This window comes from Mus caroli, chromosome 8 (assembly GCF_900094665.2).
Source record: "Mus caroli chromosome 8, CAROLI_EIJ_v1.1, whole genome shotgun sequence".
Taxonomy (NCBI): Eukaryota; Metazoa; Chordata; class Mammalia; order Rodentia; family Muridae; genus Mus; species Mus caroli.
Genome location: NC_034577.1, coordinates 34,826,581 through 34,843,644, shown reverse-complemented (window position 1 = coordinate 34,843,644; position 17,064 = coordinate 34,826,581). Strand labels below are relative to the sequence as shown.

Genomic DNA, 17,064 nt, shown 5'->3' with positions numbered 1-17,064 from the left:
GTCATCTTTATGCTACTATGAAATCTCTTCCTGATAGCTTGTGTCCAGTTGAGTATAGTTTCCCCTGGAAAAAGCCTGTTACCAAAAACTCAGGCTACTCTATAGTTCTGTCTGCTTTGATGATCACATCAATCACTGGGGATGGAAAAGCTTCTCTTTCCACCAGTTGATCTCATAGTGAGCCTCCAACTGCTCTACTTACCTTGGAAATTGGACACCATCATAAACCAGCAAGGAGAGAGAACCCCTGACCAAAAATTCCATGTAGACTCTGCAGGCTTTCTCCAGGTACCTTCCTAAGGCATTGGTGTGGCTTCTGTATTGTGAGGTTCTTATCCCAATTTGTAGAAACTCTAGCTGTCTACTGGATGAAAGTAGGGTTCCTGAATGCCCAGAAATGTCAGGGAGGGCCAGTCTGCATATAGTGCATTTTTTTCTATGGAGACATGAACTGGACAAGATGTATGGAGAAAAACACAACACAACATATCTGTCATGTCACAAGCCACTGCTGTGCACTGGAGCCACTGTGGTCACAAGCTTTTCTTTCTTCCACTGAATACATGCTCCTTCTGTGGTAAACCGGTTCACAGAGCAGGGAACACCACTACACAGAACAACCTAAAGGTTCACAATCAGGCTCTTCTCCGGGGAATTCATACCCAAGTTTTCCAAGTCGATACAAACTACCAAGATGATTTGTTCACTTGGTTTGCCTGTTTCTGCCTTCCCAGTTCTGGGAATGAAGATGGTTCACCATGCTCAGTCCTGATTTTTTTTTTTTTTTAATGAGGACAACAGCTAGGGCAAATTACAAACATTCTGGGAAGTATTAGCCAAACACTACTATGTGCGCATGAATACACACACAAAACAGGTACTAATGCGCAATAAATAAAGTAATTTCTGACTATGGAAAACTCTACATATAATGTCTCAGGATATTCTTGGGATCAAAGTTGCAAAACCTATTCTATTCTAAGGGAATTCTGACTTAGGAAACTGCACTCAGTCATCTGGCTGACTATACCATTATTAAACAGCACAAGCATAGAGGTAAATTTGGCATGTTAATTTCAGAAGCATATTAAGTTGCTTTCACCTGATGCAGACCTTCTGTAAACTGGACAGCAGAAATTATGGAAAGGGGAAAGAAACCCAAAGGATAGATGCACATGCTCTGATTAAGGAGGACATTTTGGGTGATACCTAGTTGAGTTTTGAATCCCACTGCTCAAGTATGTTAAGTTTGTTTCTTGTTCTTATTAGCTTTTTTTTTTTTTTTTTTTTTTTTTTTGGTTTTACGAGACAAGGTTTCTCTGTGTAGCCTTGGCTGTCCTGGAACTCACTTTGTAGACCAGGCTGGCCTCAAACTCAGAAATCCGCCTGCCTCTGCCTCCCAAGTGCTGGGATTAAAGGCGTGCGCCACCACGCCCGGCTTCTTATTAGCTTTTTAAAGAACTTGTACTGCATTTACAAACTCTGTCCCAAGTGAATGTCAAATAAATAAATACTGCTGAAAAACTCTAATTTTTCCTATTGGTTCAGTATCAAGCAGCCATTAATTCCACCAGAGATTCCTGTTGTCAGCACTCTTTGTCAGGATGACAACAGCAGCTGTCAGGGCCAATGCAAGAAACTCTCTCCTAATTAAGATCAAGGTATTAACCCCGGCACCATGTTTCTTCCCCCCCCCCCAAGTAAAATAAGTAAGAGGTGAGTGTTAAAGTTTATTAAATGAAGTTATAGAAGAAAACACCCATTTTTAATCTATAACCGATCCAATCTTAAATATGAGCAGCTACTGCTGTCCTGAGCAAAGTGCTAGAACAATGTGACCATCTTGACTCTGGTATTCTCAGGATCCCCTGATAATATGACATCAAAGTCCATATACTGTGCCCACCAGGTGGACCCTGGGAGGAAGGGCACCTCCATGGCCCAAGAAGCACCATAGTAGACATGATGGGATCAAACACTAGAGTCTGAAAGCCAGCATGAGTTCAGGAAAGAAGAGCTGTGGGAACAACCAATAAGAACCAACATGGGCCTTCAACATTCTTTGTTATGTATTGTTCAGTAAATATTTTTAAAAATGAAATGAATTCCTGGAGGAAAGGTCGTGGGGCTGTTCTTTCCTTCTCGGTGTTGCTGGTTCCCTGATCAGGGTCAGTTCTGAAGAGAGGAGCCAGCACTCACTACTGTCCCAGCATGTGCAGGCATGCTCTTCATTTCTAAGCTCATTCCATGGGTTCTACCTTTAACTTTACTCTTTCACGGGCAGATGCTTTTTACACAGCCTCTAGCTTGAAGGTGCTGCCTTGGATAAAATAAAGTCCTTTATTAAGAAAACCCAAGGTTTCGAACAACATGGCGCATCCACATCCACCCAGTAAAATGAAGGACCACAGCTCTCTGTAAGGACAGAGGTGCACACTGAAGGGCACAATAAGAATGGAGAAGACACACAACCCACGCGTTTAAAGCCTCTCTCTCTCTCTCTCTCTCTCTCTCTCTCTCTCTCTCTCTCTCTCTCTCCCTCTCTTTTGGTTTTTCGAGACAGGGTTTCTCTGTGTAGCCCTGGCTATCCTGGAACTCACTTTGTACACCAGGCTGGTCTTGAACTCAGAAATCCACCGGCCTCTGCCTCCCGAGTGCTGGGATTAAAGGCATGCGCCACCACACCCGGCTAAAGCCAGTCTCTTAAACAAAGCCCACATGAACTCATATAGTTTTGTTTTTTTTTTTTTTTTAAGTTGATACTAAACCTTTACTAGTGAGAACATTGCCATAAGGGCAGGGGAAGTCTTCAGAAAGTGACACCTAGCATCTAAAAAGTGTCCATAGGCCTGTGAAAAACAGTACTGCCCCAAGAGATTAGCACAGAACAGTTAGGTTGCAGAGTTAGACAAGAATAATAAATAGATGAAGTTGGGACTGTCGTGACTAGCTATTGCCTGCTGGAAATGAGTCCTCCATTGTATTTGGGTCTGAGAAAGCAGCGCCCACAGCCACGGCTACCACTTCTAAGACAAGAGTCAGAAAAGCACATAAAAAGATGTATGGGCATATTAACATAAATTTGCAGCTAGCTATGAAACAAAGACACCCAGCATGCATCCTTTTGATAACGAAACAGTAGTCGTCATAGGACACAGTGCAGCCATAGCTTCCCGTGTGCACACAGCACTCAAGCCATCCGTTAAGATTCGGCATGACTTTCATACAGTAAACAACAACAAATGATTCTTAAAATCCATCAAGAAAGAGTTTCCTAAATGCAAAAATAATTATAGAATCCCTCTATGATGCCAGTAATTAGTTTTGGGTCACCCAGTGTCTGGTGTACTGTAGGGATCCAGTAACTTTTCAGGGAAGGCATGTAAACATTTAGAAGACAGGCAAAAACACATTTTCTCAAGCTGTTGGAACCATTTTACAATGAAAACCCACTGAACATGTGTTAGGTCACACTAGGTGAGGGGACAGAACAAAAACATATTGAAATGGAAGACTGCAAAGGGAAACATTTTGTTGGTTTTTATTGCTGTTCAAGGTTTTATCTATATAGTTCTGAATATTTTTATAAAGGTTCAGAATAAGTTAAAGATTTAATTTTGCTAAGGCGTTTAGGCAAACACAATGAGCGCGAAGACACACAGCTCCCTTCGCTTTCTTCAGTCTTGTGTCATTCCTTTGGCACAGAGTACCAAACACCAAAGCTTAGAAACACATTCAACTGAAAAATTTCCTTTTGTTCTAAATATTTGGCATCTAAGAAGTCATCTATTAAGAAACCAGACTTTGAAATCATATTCATACTATGTCTGATGAAAAGCAAAGCAAAGAGCAGCATGAGACTGTTTCCAAAACTCTGCTCTGAAAGTTGGTCTCTGACTGGCGCACGCGCATGCACACACACGCACACACACATGCGCGCGCGCGCACACACACACACAGAGAAAGAGAGAGAGAGAGAGAGAGAGAGAGAGAGAGAGAGAGAGAGAGAGAGAGTGCAAATAAATGCAACTGAACATAAACTCATTAACTAGGTTAGACATGAAAACATTTAGGGTAAAATATTTTGGAAAAGGAGAAGGAATGGCCAGTTAGGAGGAGAGTCCTGGCTCAGAGAGTCAGAAGAAATACCGCTGACTTGAACTAGATGGCAGGAGAAGACGATTGCTGGCATAGAGCCACCTAGAAGGGAGAAGAGGCAAGTGGTCTGCAAAGGTGCATAGCTTGTAGTGCAGGAACACCAGCTTTAAAACTCTGCAGACACGTGTTCAAGTGAACCAGAGACATGGAAACACAGGATGAAAACCTCCACAAGTCCTCAGAGTTTTTAAATATCCAAAGCTCCCAGACTGTCCTTCTAGCTGCCATTCCTCTTTCCTGACTCTTAACTCTGAACCCAGTGAGAAAAACTGGAGACCGGAATCAAAAGAGCTTGGCTGACAAGGTGAAGGTCAGGGTTCTGCAAACTGAATCTCTGCAGATACCAAGAAGCTCTAATCTGATATTCAGTCAGGACACAGCCCCAAAGATTACGATGCCTTAATGTAAATGACACTCACAAGGGGGAAGACCATGAGCAGCAAAGCAGTAAACTTGAAAATGCAAACTACATGTAAGGTTGCCTCGGGATTCGCTCCTGGATGGCGGCCAAGCTGCAACATTTTAGCATAAGGAACGGGAAAATGTTCCTTTGAGCAGATGTATCATTTCTTTATTCTACTTTGGTGTGATTAGAAGAAAAGAAAGATCTAAGCGCACAAAAAGTATATATATATATATATATATATATATATATATATATATATATATATATATATATATATATATATATATATATCGTTCTCCAACAGTACAGCTCCTAGCCAGAGACAACAAAGTATTGCTCTTTACCAAGAATACAAATATTAATATGGAGGCAGAAAAGAAAAACACATTTCAAAAGCGTGCCTCAGGCAAGAACGAAGTTTCAGGGCTGACACACTTAACTACACAGCCCAAGCCGTAGAGTCTGCTCCATTCCAGCGAAGAACGGACCCACATGGATCTAATACTGTAGTCCCAAGGGAGTCATTACCTAAATGGCGTTGAAGACAGTTTTTCATAGTTTAAAGTTTGAATTGGATTAACTCTACTTCTGGCATCTAGGCAGGTTTTAGTTTGAGCGTCATCTATGACTTTTATAGCACCCATTTCTTTGAAATAATTATAGGATTACCTTACACTGCACACTGCACATATGGGACAACAGAAGGCGGTGCAGACTAGTCGAATCCACTATCTGAAATGAAGGTTTTAAGGTACTCAAGGCTGAAGACTTTGTGAAACGGGATTAAAAGGCACACAGAATAACTCAAGTGCTTAATACTGCATTCATTTACTTTAAAACATACATAGAGACTCCCCCAGGGGAGGTCATTTTACCTGACTTACCCAATCCACAGCAAGATGGGAAAAGGCTTCGTGGCGATCGAAGTCTTGTTCCAAATTTAAACCAAGAACCCCAAGGGAGTGAAAGACGACTTGGGGGACCACTCCTCCTGCAGGGTGTGGGGGCGGGCTACCCTTTCAGAGAGATACCCAGGGTCTCCTAGAACTCAAGTGACTAGGAACACTCGGGGAGTCCGAGTCCCTATGCCCAAGTTCTGCGACTCGCGTGGCCATTGCGGGATCTGCACGCCTCGAGTGAGAGTCAGCCAGCGGCACCGGGGACCCACAGAGGAGAAGGGTAGCAACCCCAGGTGCAGGCCGGAGACCCAGGGTCCGGAGCTGCAGTCCCTGTCCCCAGTGCCCCCGACGCTCCGCTCAGCAGTCGCTGGAGCGAGGCCTCCGGGCAGCTGCACGCAGCTGGACGCGGCCTGGACGCCCGCGCTCCACCGCTCGCTTCCCTTCGCCCCCCCCACCCCCCCCGCACACTATCCGCAACTTACTGGGGCAGTGCCCTGGCCGCGCGACGGGGACGGGAACAGGCACGGGCGAGCGAGGGGCTGCAGCGCTCTGCGGATCCCAAGCTCGCGAAGGCTGGACGAGCAGCAGCAGCAGCCTTTCCAGGTCCGCGCAGACAGAAGCTCCTGCCGCCGAGCTTGCAGAAGGCGGGCTGGGCACGTGGGCACCCCTCTGAGTAGAGGCGGAGGGGCGGGGCGGAGTGGGGCGGGGCGAGGGGGCGGGGCGGCGAGGGGGCAGGGCCGTCCCGCCCCTCCCTCGTGCTCGCGACCCTCGCCTGGAGCGTTTGTCACGGCTCGGCGGGCGGGCGCGCAGAGACTCCAGGAAGGCGGTGTCTAACTCCACGCTTCTGAAGGGTCAGGGTCAGGATCAGGGCGCGCGCACACGTGGTTACACGTACACGTTTGCCCGCTGGGGTGGGTGGGCGTGGGTCGGAGACGCAGGGTTTGGCCGAGGGAAAATGCCCCTTTTCCTTGGCAGAACCCAATTTGGGGGTGGGGTGGGGGACATTTCTGAGGTTTCTTCTAAGCAGGATTCTTTTCCTCCTCTTCCCTCTCTCCCTCCCTCCACCTCTCTCTCCCTCTCTCATTGAGAATTGGGAACATAAAAATAATAGTATATGATCATAATAAACTAGAAGCCCAGATAGATGTGCTTTGTCAAAAAGTATCACGTTCTGTAATGAAATCAAAACTTGAAGACTCCAGACTCGTGAATAGGCAGGTCATAGTCATGGTTATTTGGAGGTGGGTTTTTAACGAAAAGGATACTTGGTATTTCATAGCCAGCAAAAACAGAAGTTACACAATCGAGGTTTCTCATTCTGTGCTATTTGCTTTAGAAGTCTCTGATAAGATTAAAGTCACGATGTTAAACTCTTAATTTTAACACAAGAATGAAGCGGAGTCCTGGCACAGAATTGAATATCATTGTATGTTATTGTCGCTTGGTAGGAAGGGCTATCTTTTCCGGCTTCATACTGTGGTAAAAGGGCCTTTTATTCAATCCTACTAGTAAGACTAGCCAAGTGCTCATTCATGTGACGCAGTACCTAGGTTTAATGAGATCCTCTGATCGTTCTTCTTTAAAGTAGGACTTTTCTAAGGAATTTTGCTGAATAACAAGGGGCTTGCACCAGAAATGGCACATGTACACAATATCTGTTGCCATCTTCAGAGGTTGCGTATCAAGTGAAGTTGTCCGTTGTTCTCCCGGATGAGTCCAGGTCTATAGAGCGTAGCTACTGTAAGGGAACTGATAGAATACATGTTGTAATCAATTACGACCATCAGCATACACCTCTTACATTTTATCATGATTTCTCTATGCTAAGTCCTTAATGACATCTAGTGAATTGATTCACTCGGGCACTAACACCAAATGCCCTCCCTCAAACTTACTTCTGAAGCCTCAAGATGTTTCACTGATTTTGTATTATATAAAAATCATCTGGATTTTTTAAAATTAGAGGTTTTTGTGGCTATTCTTCTGCAATGAAAGATCATGCTGAGTTATTCTAACCTTAGAACATGGTTGATTTTTTTTTTTATTCAAGGTAGGTTGGAATCAGAGCAAGGCCTCTGCTGCCTTCCAACAGAAAAGTAGGTCCTAACAAGCCCTGGATGCTATCTATCTTCGGGCCTTATGACATTACTATAGAGAATTCCACTCTGACATGAAGACTCAGACCTCCCTTACAGAGCTTCCGAGCAGACGCTGTCTCTCTATTGTCTTGCCTGTTGCGCTGTTCTTAGTTTTAAAGTGGGGCCTCAGGTAATCTAGACTGGATAGAACTCATTACAGAGCCAAACATGCCCTTAACCCCAAGTGTGGGATAAAAGGACCATGTTACCACAAATTCTTTAGACTGTCTTTGAGTCACTAGTGTGTCACCTCCATGTCTAGTAATGGATATTTCTATTTTAAAACTTAAGACATCATTTATCCATATATCTTTATTGAAGTTCATTATGATGTTCAAATGTATATTTAACCAGTGATTATATTGCAGTACAATGAGTTGGTACGAAGTGATTTATTATCTAGAAACTGCCAATGTTGTCAGAATACCAATGATTGAGTCAATGTGATTTTGATATTTCCTGAACCGTGAACATACTGTGTTTATATGGCACTAATCAGTTATTTCTCTGTGAGGCAAAAAATAAACAAATTGTTTACCACAAATTTCTAGCACAATGGCTAGGAAGTTCGACACAGTGATTTTTAATGTCCTATATAGATTGACATATTTCCTGTTTGAAATTATTAATTAACCTTGAGTTTGCATTATATCTTTGGTTATTTCTCAATTTGCAAAAGATGTGTGAATGTAGAAAGAATGGGATCCACAGATCTAGCATTAGACTCTAATAGGGAGTATGACCGATACAAGAAAACAGAACAAGAGTTTTTAGAAAAACATTGAAAAGAAGTTAAACTTTACATCTGTAAAACTACCCTACCCCCATTAGGAATGAAAGAATCCAATTTATTTTTATTTATTTATTTTTAATAACTCAGGTTGTCATTTTCTCGATTTCACAAACGTTTATGCACATTTGAGCTCCTAAGTGTTGATGAAATGACAGGGAATTTCAAGGGACTTTCTTCAATGAATAAATTCCATTCTCTATTCTACCATTCTTGCCAAATACAACCTAAAGGAAATTTTGTCTCCACAAATGAGGGATTCACTTTAAGACTGAATGAGCTGATTTTTTTTTCTAACAAGGTCCAATTTCTGGTTTTATCATCTTCAAGCCGGTTCAGGACCACAAATTTAAGATGTACAGTTTTGTACACTGATGAGATGTTGGACAATAATGCAGGGATGAGATAAATATGACTTGCCCAAGTACTAGACTAGAGGTCTGGCCAGTACAGTTTACCAATTTTTTCAAACCACTGTTGCTCTTCATTAGCCTTAAAAATGTATAAAACTTTAAAGTCAACTTTTCACTGGACCCAGTTCACTTTTACTATCCCTGAAGACAAGCTGTGAAATACGGAGTATGGAGGGAAGTGAAGTCGTTGAAAAAAAATTCATCAAGTCTTAAGGACATCTTTAAAATTAATCTTTTTTTTTTTTGGACTGAGGCCATGTAATGGTTTTGCAATAGCTTTGAGTCCCATGGTGTTTTCCCTACAAATTTTCCCGTGTTCTGTCACTTGGCTTCTTGCTGGGGTTTCTTTACATTGGCCATTAATCAAGAATTGCCCGGGGCTCCACCCAACCTTGTGCTGGTCTCCGTTTCTTTCGGCCAGAATTCATGCTGAGTCCGTATCTGCTGGAAAACGTCAGTCTCCTCAATCCAAAATAACTTTCAAAATTTACCACCGAGTTTTAAGGACTTGGAGCTAAGCTTTAGAAGAAGCTTACCCGATGTATGTCTTCTCTTCCTCCTCAGCACTGATCCAGGGCTCCATTGCCTCGAAGGTCTCTCCCTAGCCACACCCAATAGACCTCCCTGAGCTCCCAAACACATCCTACCCGCTCCCATGTGCTGTTCCACTGCGTTTCAAAATATGTCTATACTCTCCTTGGTTTCTGTGATCTCTTAATTTATCTCATACAAGCCTGATAACTTCTTTTTTAATTGGATATTTCTTTATTTACATTTCAAATGTTTTCCCCTTTCCTGATTCCAACCCCCCAACCCCTTACCCCATCTCCCTTCTTCCTGCTTTTATGAGGGTCTTCCTCCACCCATCCACCTACTCCTGCCTCCCTGTCCTGGCATTCCTCTACCCTGGGGCATCGAGCCTTCACTGGACCAAGGGCCTCTTTTCCCATTGATGCCCAACAAGGCCATCCTCTGCTTCATATATGGCTGGAGCCATGGGTCCCTCCATGTGTACTTGGTTGGTGGTTTAGACTCTGGGGGTCTGGCTGGTTGATATTATTGTTCTTCCTATGGGGTTGCAAACCCCTTCATCTCCTTCAGTCCTATCTCTAACTCCTCAATTGCAGACCCCATGATCAGTTCAAAGGTTGGCTGAGAGCATCCGCCTCTGAGAGCATCTGCCTCTGTTTTTGTCAGGCTCTGGCAGAGCCTCTCAGGAGCCTGATAACTTTTTGTTCTCTGTGTTAGCTTCGCTCTTTCAGACATTACATTCTTGTGTTTTTTGTTTTTGTTTTTCAGGAGAAAGAGTATTTACTAAAAAGGTTTTTTTTTAAAATCAATGTAGCAGAAATAACAGATCACCAGATACATAAATCTCAAAGTAGAACACAGAAAACCAGAAGGTGACAGGGTAGCAGCATGCTTTTTAAAGAACAATGTAATTCTTTTTTTTTTATTGTTATACACAATACAAATATTTTAATTTTCAAAGCATCAACTCAGATCAAGCAGTATCTACTGATTAATAAAAAATGCTATTACCATTTAGAAACAGTATTCTTTTTAAAAAGTTTATTTTTTAAAATTGTGTGTGTGTGTGTGTGTGTGTGTGTATGTGTGTGTACATGTGTGTTGTCCTTTAAGGACACGTGTTCAATATGCTTGCTCGAAGTTTGGCCCACACCAAATGGTTGTTTAACCCCAAATATCTGAGCAGCAAACTGAGCTGATCCTTTTGGAGAAAGTATAGTTGAACAGCCAAGACCACTGGGCAGTTGAAGAGATGACCACACATCCTGAGCGCCCCAGTCTGGTGTGATTGGGGGACAGCTGATAACCAGATATACAGTATTACCAGACATCACTGGGACTAGACCGTTGCTTCTGCCCGCCATTGTGACAAATACAGTAGTTACGCCATCTGCTTCATATTTTGCTTTAATTCTCAAAGCCTCATCTGGTCCTTTATGTGCGGATGCTACTCTAAGTTCACATGGAACCCCCAAATTTCCACAAGCCTTCCTAATTGTTTCACAGTGACCAAGGTCAGAGGTGGAGCCCATCAGCACTACCACCCTGCACTGACTGTCTGACTTGAGAAGCAACTCCACTCGATCTGCAACCCACTCAGAGTCTTTCTTTACCATCTGGAGTCCTTCCGGAGTTACTTCTTTGAGATCATGGTAAGACTGTTTGTCTTTCTGCTGGCTCCGATCTCCCAATGGCCATAGTCAGCAAGGACAATCTCTTTGATGGTTACATCAACTCCAAATTCAATCTTCATCAACCAACATACAGTCCTGGGGCAGCCAGGATTTCTCCAGAATTTCAAAAATAGCTTGTATGGCATGACTCATGATGTCCACTTCAGTCTGCCCTATAACAAGGCCAACAAAGTACAATTTTGCAGCGGTGAGTTTCTCCTCAGACCACTGTGGATCATTACTGGCATCATCCTTGAAGAACACCTCCACTTTTGGTGGATAAAACTTCCATGCCTCCTTTACCCCAGGGTTCCTTTTGAGAAAAGATCCAGTTGCTAGTCTTTGCCATACCCATTCAATGGAATCATTTCACATTGGGGTGCAATGAAAGCAGTCTCCCCAAATTTCTTGGTGAAAGCAGTTTTTATACCAGCTTCCTGTCACAACTGAAATATGCAGCTGGTGATCTTATTGGCCTTCCAGGTGGTTCTTTCTAGCTGCATTCCCTGCTGCAATCATTAGAAGTATAAGTGATATTCCTGATCTTCCTTCTTCAAGAGATCGCAGGACTGGGTTTGGTGTGCCATGATCCTTGGGTGGTTTGAGGTTTGATTTCTTAGAAAGATGGAAAGAAGGCTGAGTCGTTGTCTCTCTGCTCCTTCCTGTTCCAGAGACAGCCGCATCATCTTCTTGTGCAGTGCCAGCCTTGTCCTGTAGACAAGATGGTGAAGATCGGTGTGAATGGATTTGGCTGAACAGGGCGCCTGGTTACCAGGGTTACCTGGTTGCCTTCTGCTCTGCACTTGGCAAAGAGGAGATTGTTGCCATCAACGACCCCTTCATTGATCTCAACTACATGGTTTACATGTTCCAGGATGACTCCACCCATGGCAAATTCAATGGCACAGTCAAGGCTGAGAAAGGGAAGCTTGTCATCAACGGGAAGCCCATCACCATCTTCCAGGAGCAAGACCCCACTAACATCAAATGGGGTGAGGCCACTGCTGAGTATGTCATGGAGTCTACTGGTGTCTTTACCACCATGGAGAAGGCTGGGGACCACTTGAAGGGTAGGGCCAAAAGGGTCATCATCTCCGCCCCTTCTGCTGATGCCCCCCTGTTTGTGATGGATGTGAACCAGGAGAAATATGACAACTCACTCAAGATTGTTAGCATGCATCCTGCATCACCAACTGCTTAGCTCCCCTGGCCAAGGTCATCCATGACAACTTTGGCATTGTGGAAGGGTTCGTGACCATAGTCCATGCCATCACTGCCACTCAGAAGAAGACTGTGAATGGCCCCCCTGGAAAGCTATGTCGAGATGACTGAGGGGCTACCCAGAACATCATCCCTGCATTCACTGGTGCTGCCAAAGCTGTGGGCAAGGTCATCCCAGAGCTGAACGGTAAGCTCACTGGCATGGCCTCTCCTGTTCCTACTCCCAATGTATCCATTGTGGACCTGACGTAATGCCTGGAGAAACCTGCCAAGTATGATGACATCAAGAAGGTGGTGAAGCCGGGCAGTGGTGGCACACGCCTTTAATCCCAGTACTTGGGAGGCAGAGGCAGGCAGATTTCTGAGTTCGAGGCCAGCCTGGTCTACAAAGTGAGTTCCATTCCGGGACAGCCAGGGCTACACAGAGAAACCCTGTCTCAAAACAACAACAACAACAACAACAACAAAACAAAAACAAAAAAGAGAAGGTGGTGAAGCAGGCATCTGAGGACCCATTGAAGAGCATCCTGGGCTATACTGAGGATGAGGTTGTCTCCTATGAGTTCAACAGCAACTCCCACTATTCCACCTTTGATGCTGGGGCTGACATTGCTCTCAGTGACAACATTGTAAAGCTCATTTCCTGGTATGACAATGAATATGGCTACAGCAACAGGGTGGTGGACCTCATGGCCTACATGGCCTCCAAGGAGTAAGAAACCCTGGACCATTCACCCCAGCAAGGACACTGAGAGCAAGAGAGAGGCCCTCAGTTGCTGAGGAGTCCCTGTCCCAACTTAGCCCCCAACACTGAGCATCTCCCTCACAATTTTCACCCAAGGCCCCCATAACAGGAGGGGCCTAGGGATCCCTCCCTACTCTCTTGAATACCATCAACAAAATTTGCTGCACCTCCCCCCAAAAAACAAAAACCAAAATAAAAAAGAAAGCTGAGTTGTTATTACAGCAATATAAATAATCTTAGAATGAAAAACTGGAACCAGTCCTCACCCACTGTGACTCAGAACATGTTTGTTCAGTGCTATAATTGGGTGGTGTCTAGAGGGACGTAAGCATCTCAGAGTAAAGAAGCCCCCAAACAAGGTCCTGACATGTCCTAGGGCTTTCAGGCCTGGCTCCTGTCTTCCCCAAGATGCCTGGGCCAAAACCCAGGGACTGCACCCTCAAAACAAGTCTGGTCCTCCACAAAATTCTATGGGCTTCCTTCAGCGTATATCTAAAATCTGACCTCCTTCCTGTTTTACTCCTACCACCATCCTGGGCAGCAGTCATCTATCATTTGCTTACACGCATTAACGTCTCTGTTTGTCCTTGGACGTCTCTGTGTTCATTCATCAGATACAAGATCAGTTTTCAACTCATATCAGGCTATAGTGCTTCTCTGAAGTGGCTCCCCTTCAGTGGCAAGAGCCATGACAGTGTTCTGGCAGACATAATGCTGGAAGATCCTAGAGTGCTACATCTTGACCCAAAGGCAACCGGGAAGAGGCTGGCTTCTGCATGGGCAGAGCATAAGAGTAGGACCTCAAAGCTCACCACCCATTACTTTCTATTACAAGGCCTATTCCAACAAGGCCATATTTTCTAATAGTGCCACTTCCCATGGGCCAAGCATATAGAAACACCACATTTCAATCCCTGTCCCTCATAAGATTATTCAAACATGAGTCTATTAAGCTCATACCTAACCATAGCATTAAACAAATATATTTAGTCCAACTTCAATGGTCCCCCAAGTCTATAACAGTCTCCACAAAAAGTCCAAAATTCAAAGTCTCTTCTGTGATTCATATAATTTATTAACTATAACCCCATATAAAGTCAAAATCCAAAAGCAGATCACATACTTCCAACATTACATCATATACATTATCATCCCAAAACGTCATGGTGACTACGTACTGGACAAAACCAAAACCTGCTGGGCAAACCCCACTCTCTGAATCTCCATGTCTGATGTCCAACTCCTTTTAGCTTTGTTGGCTGCAACAAGTTCTTTCTCTTGGTCAGCTTCCACTTCCTGTTAGCAACTCTCCTCAGCAGGTATCCCATGTGTGTGGCATCTCTAACAACTTGGGGTCTCAGGAAACTTCAACTACACAGCTTCATGTTACACTGTCTAGTATATATGTGTGATTTTCTGGACTCCTCCAAAGGGCTTGGGTCACTTCTCCAGCTTCTCCTCCTGTAGCACTCTTGCCTTGGACTGACTTCTCAGACTGACTACTGCTGCTGGTCTTTGTGGTCAGCCCATGGTACTGGCATCTCTGATATCCTGGGGTCTTCCATTCCAACTAGACTTCACCTATGGTCTCTTATGCTCTCTTTATTGTTTCAAGCCTCAACTTCTTTGCATGACCCCTTCAGTCTCAGGCTGTCGAATGAATCTGAGGCTGCACCTTCACCAAAATCCTTCCCCGACCTCTCACAGTGCCAAACCTCAGCTGTTCTCAATGACCCCTTCATGCCTTCAAAACCAGTACCACCTGGGTGATTCTTACACATGACCAATTCCAGCTGCAAGTCAAGGTATAACCTTGGCTATCTCTGGCACACAGCTTCTTTGTGCTGTCAGAAAACACTTCCCAGAAGATTTCACTTCAATGCTGCTGGTCTCTTTTAATCATCACTAATTTCTTAGCTCCAGCTAACCAGCATCAACTCTTCCAGTAATCTAAAATTACATTCTGACCTCTCCTCTGAGAGGTCAGGTGGTTAAGTGGAATCCTGTTGTTTCAATGGTAGGGGTAGCCCATAAACAGGGAAATAATTCTAATCTTGGGAAATGCTCACTTGTAAGTCCCAACAGTAGAGTCAGCAGCAGGACACTGTGTGAGTGTGTGGCCTGAAGTCCAAGCAAAGCATGGTCAGGGTTAAAGAACCTTTCTGACCAGATTCTGTTCTTGTGAGATCCGAAGGATCTGACACATAGAAAAATAAGGAACTGTGGCTTGTTCTGTATTAAGGACATATCAGTGTTCTCAGGAAACAGGAAGAATACGGGTGATTTTGAAATAGATACACAGTGTTGCAGGAAGCAGTTAGAATCCAGGACAAAAGTATGTTCTCCAAACACATAAGTCTAAGACCCTCAGATGTTGATTTCTGCCACATCATTTTCCAGTATTACTAAAAGTTCTCAGTTGAGCCCATATTTGTGAGAGTAGCTCAGTGAAGGAGTAAAACAGCTATGCTCTTGGAATGATCCTTTAAATATCCTTTCCTGAAATTCTTATAAATGTAGTTCAGGTGACACCTAGGAGTCATTTTGCCTTTCCCCTGGAGCTCAGTTGAGTCTCCGAGAAAAGGAAAACACCAGACAATCTTAGTTTAGAATCAATAGATAAAACAACTGCTGGATGTAAAATCTATCATCCTAAACTCATCAACTATTCTATGTTAGAAATCTGGTGGTGATAGATTCTGGTGGATTCTGCCACCAGATCTAACAGTCCCAGGTGTACATTTTGCCTGCGTTCGCTCTCGCCTCACCATCCAAAAGCAAAACATTACATTCTTGAATAATTTTTACATCCACCCACCATCAAATCTTAGCTGTCACCTCTTTCTCAGCCTTGGAGGGTTTGATGCTATCTTTCCCCAAAGCCACTTTGCCTCATGCCATATCTTTGCTCCAAATGGTGATTTTAATAGATCAACAGCAGCAGCAACAAAACTTGTAAAAAAAACTTAGGCACTTACAAACAAACTCATTTCTTACTTGGACTACCTTTCTATGTCGCTCTTCTTAATCATTTTTTCCTGAGATGAAGATATTTCAACATTTCAAAGTGCAGAAAAACACTTTGTATTTTAAACACTTAGTATTATCAAGGTCATGCAAAATGATTAATTAATAATATTTTCAGGCTAGAGAGATGGCTCAGTGGTTAAGAGCACTGACTACTTTTCCAGAGGTCCTTAGTTCAAATCCCAGCAACCACATGGTGGCTCACAACCATCTGTAATGGAATCCGATGCCTTCCTCTGGTGTGTCTAAAGACCACTACAGTGTAGTCATATAAATAAAATAAATAAATATTTAAAAAATAATATTTTCAGTGATCACTTGCTGAAATTAAATTTTGAATATGTTGGGCTGTGTATAGAAGCAACTGAAGTTAATTTAATGCGCTTCTTTGTGCTCTTGCTCAGTGTTATTGACCTTAGAGTGGATAGCACTGATTTATCTAATCAACAAGCCTACTCAGGGTTAGGCATTATGAAATATATAAGAAAAAAATTTAAGCAGAAAAAAAAAAAATCCTCCTTTAGGTTACCCTGAAAACCCAATGAGCTGATAAAGAGTTGAGAATCAAGTAACGATACAAGTAGTGAACCAAGAGGATAAAACAGCAAGAAGAAACAAAACACAGTAGAGGAAGTTGTCAGGAATGCTTTTCCTGAAGAAATGGGAATTTCAGAAGATCCTTAAAGGATAGGTAACTCTTCTTTTCTGAATCTATGGAAGAATGAGAAAGGGATTTGGGGATGGAAGAGATAGAGAAACATTGAATAGGCCTAGAATATGATGTACAAACCAAAATGATCTAGAATACTGTGTCTTGGTTTGGACTGGGGTCTACATATCTCCTTTGCATCCTCAAACTTAGTCACCTCCACAATGACATGTTTGTCCTATTACTTTCTTCCTTACTTAACCACATCCAGAACCTGAATAGAAAACAAAGGGCCGAATCCAATTGCACGCGGGACCTGAGACTGCATTAGTTAGGGAAGCAGAAAACCGGCCTGAGTAGGGCCACAAGCCTCTTCGGGTCTGACCAGCACCTGGGTAGCTAGGGCGCAGGGTC

General features: G+C 43.5%; 1 protein-coding gene and 2 pseudogenes across 1 annotated transcript in view; 1 reads left to right on the top strand and 2 right to left on the bottom strand.

The window, feature by feature from the left end:
* Positions 1 to 6,117, bottom strand: part of Slc7a2 (solute carrier family 7 member 2) — a 54,377-nt gene extending 48,260 nt beyond the window's left edge. The window contains exon 1 of the mRNA XM_021170249.2: positions 5,946 to 6,117. The gene's annotated coding sequence lies outside the window, so the exon portion shown is untranslated. The remainder of the gene's footprint in view (positions 1 to 5,945) is intronic.
* Positions 6,118 to 10,443: 4,326 nt separating this feature from the next.
* LOC110300219 lies at positions 10,444 to 11,527 on the bottom strand (annotated as a pseudogene).
* Positions 11,528 to 11,770: 243 nt separating this feature from the next.
* LOC110300774 lies at positions 11,771 to 12,945 on the top strand (annotated as a pseudogene).
* The last annotated feature ends 4,119 nt before the right edge of the window (positions 12,946 to 17,064 follow it).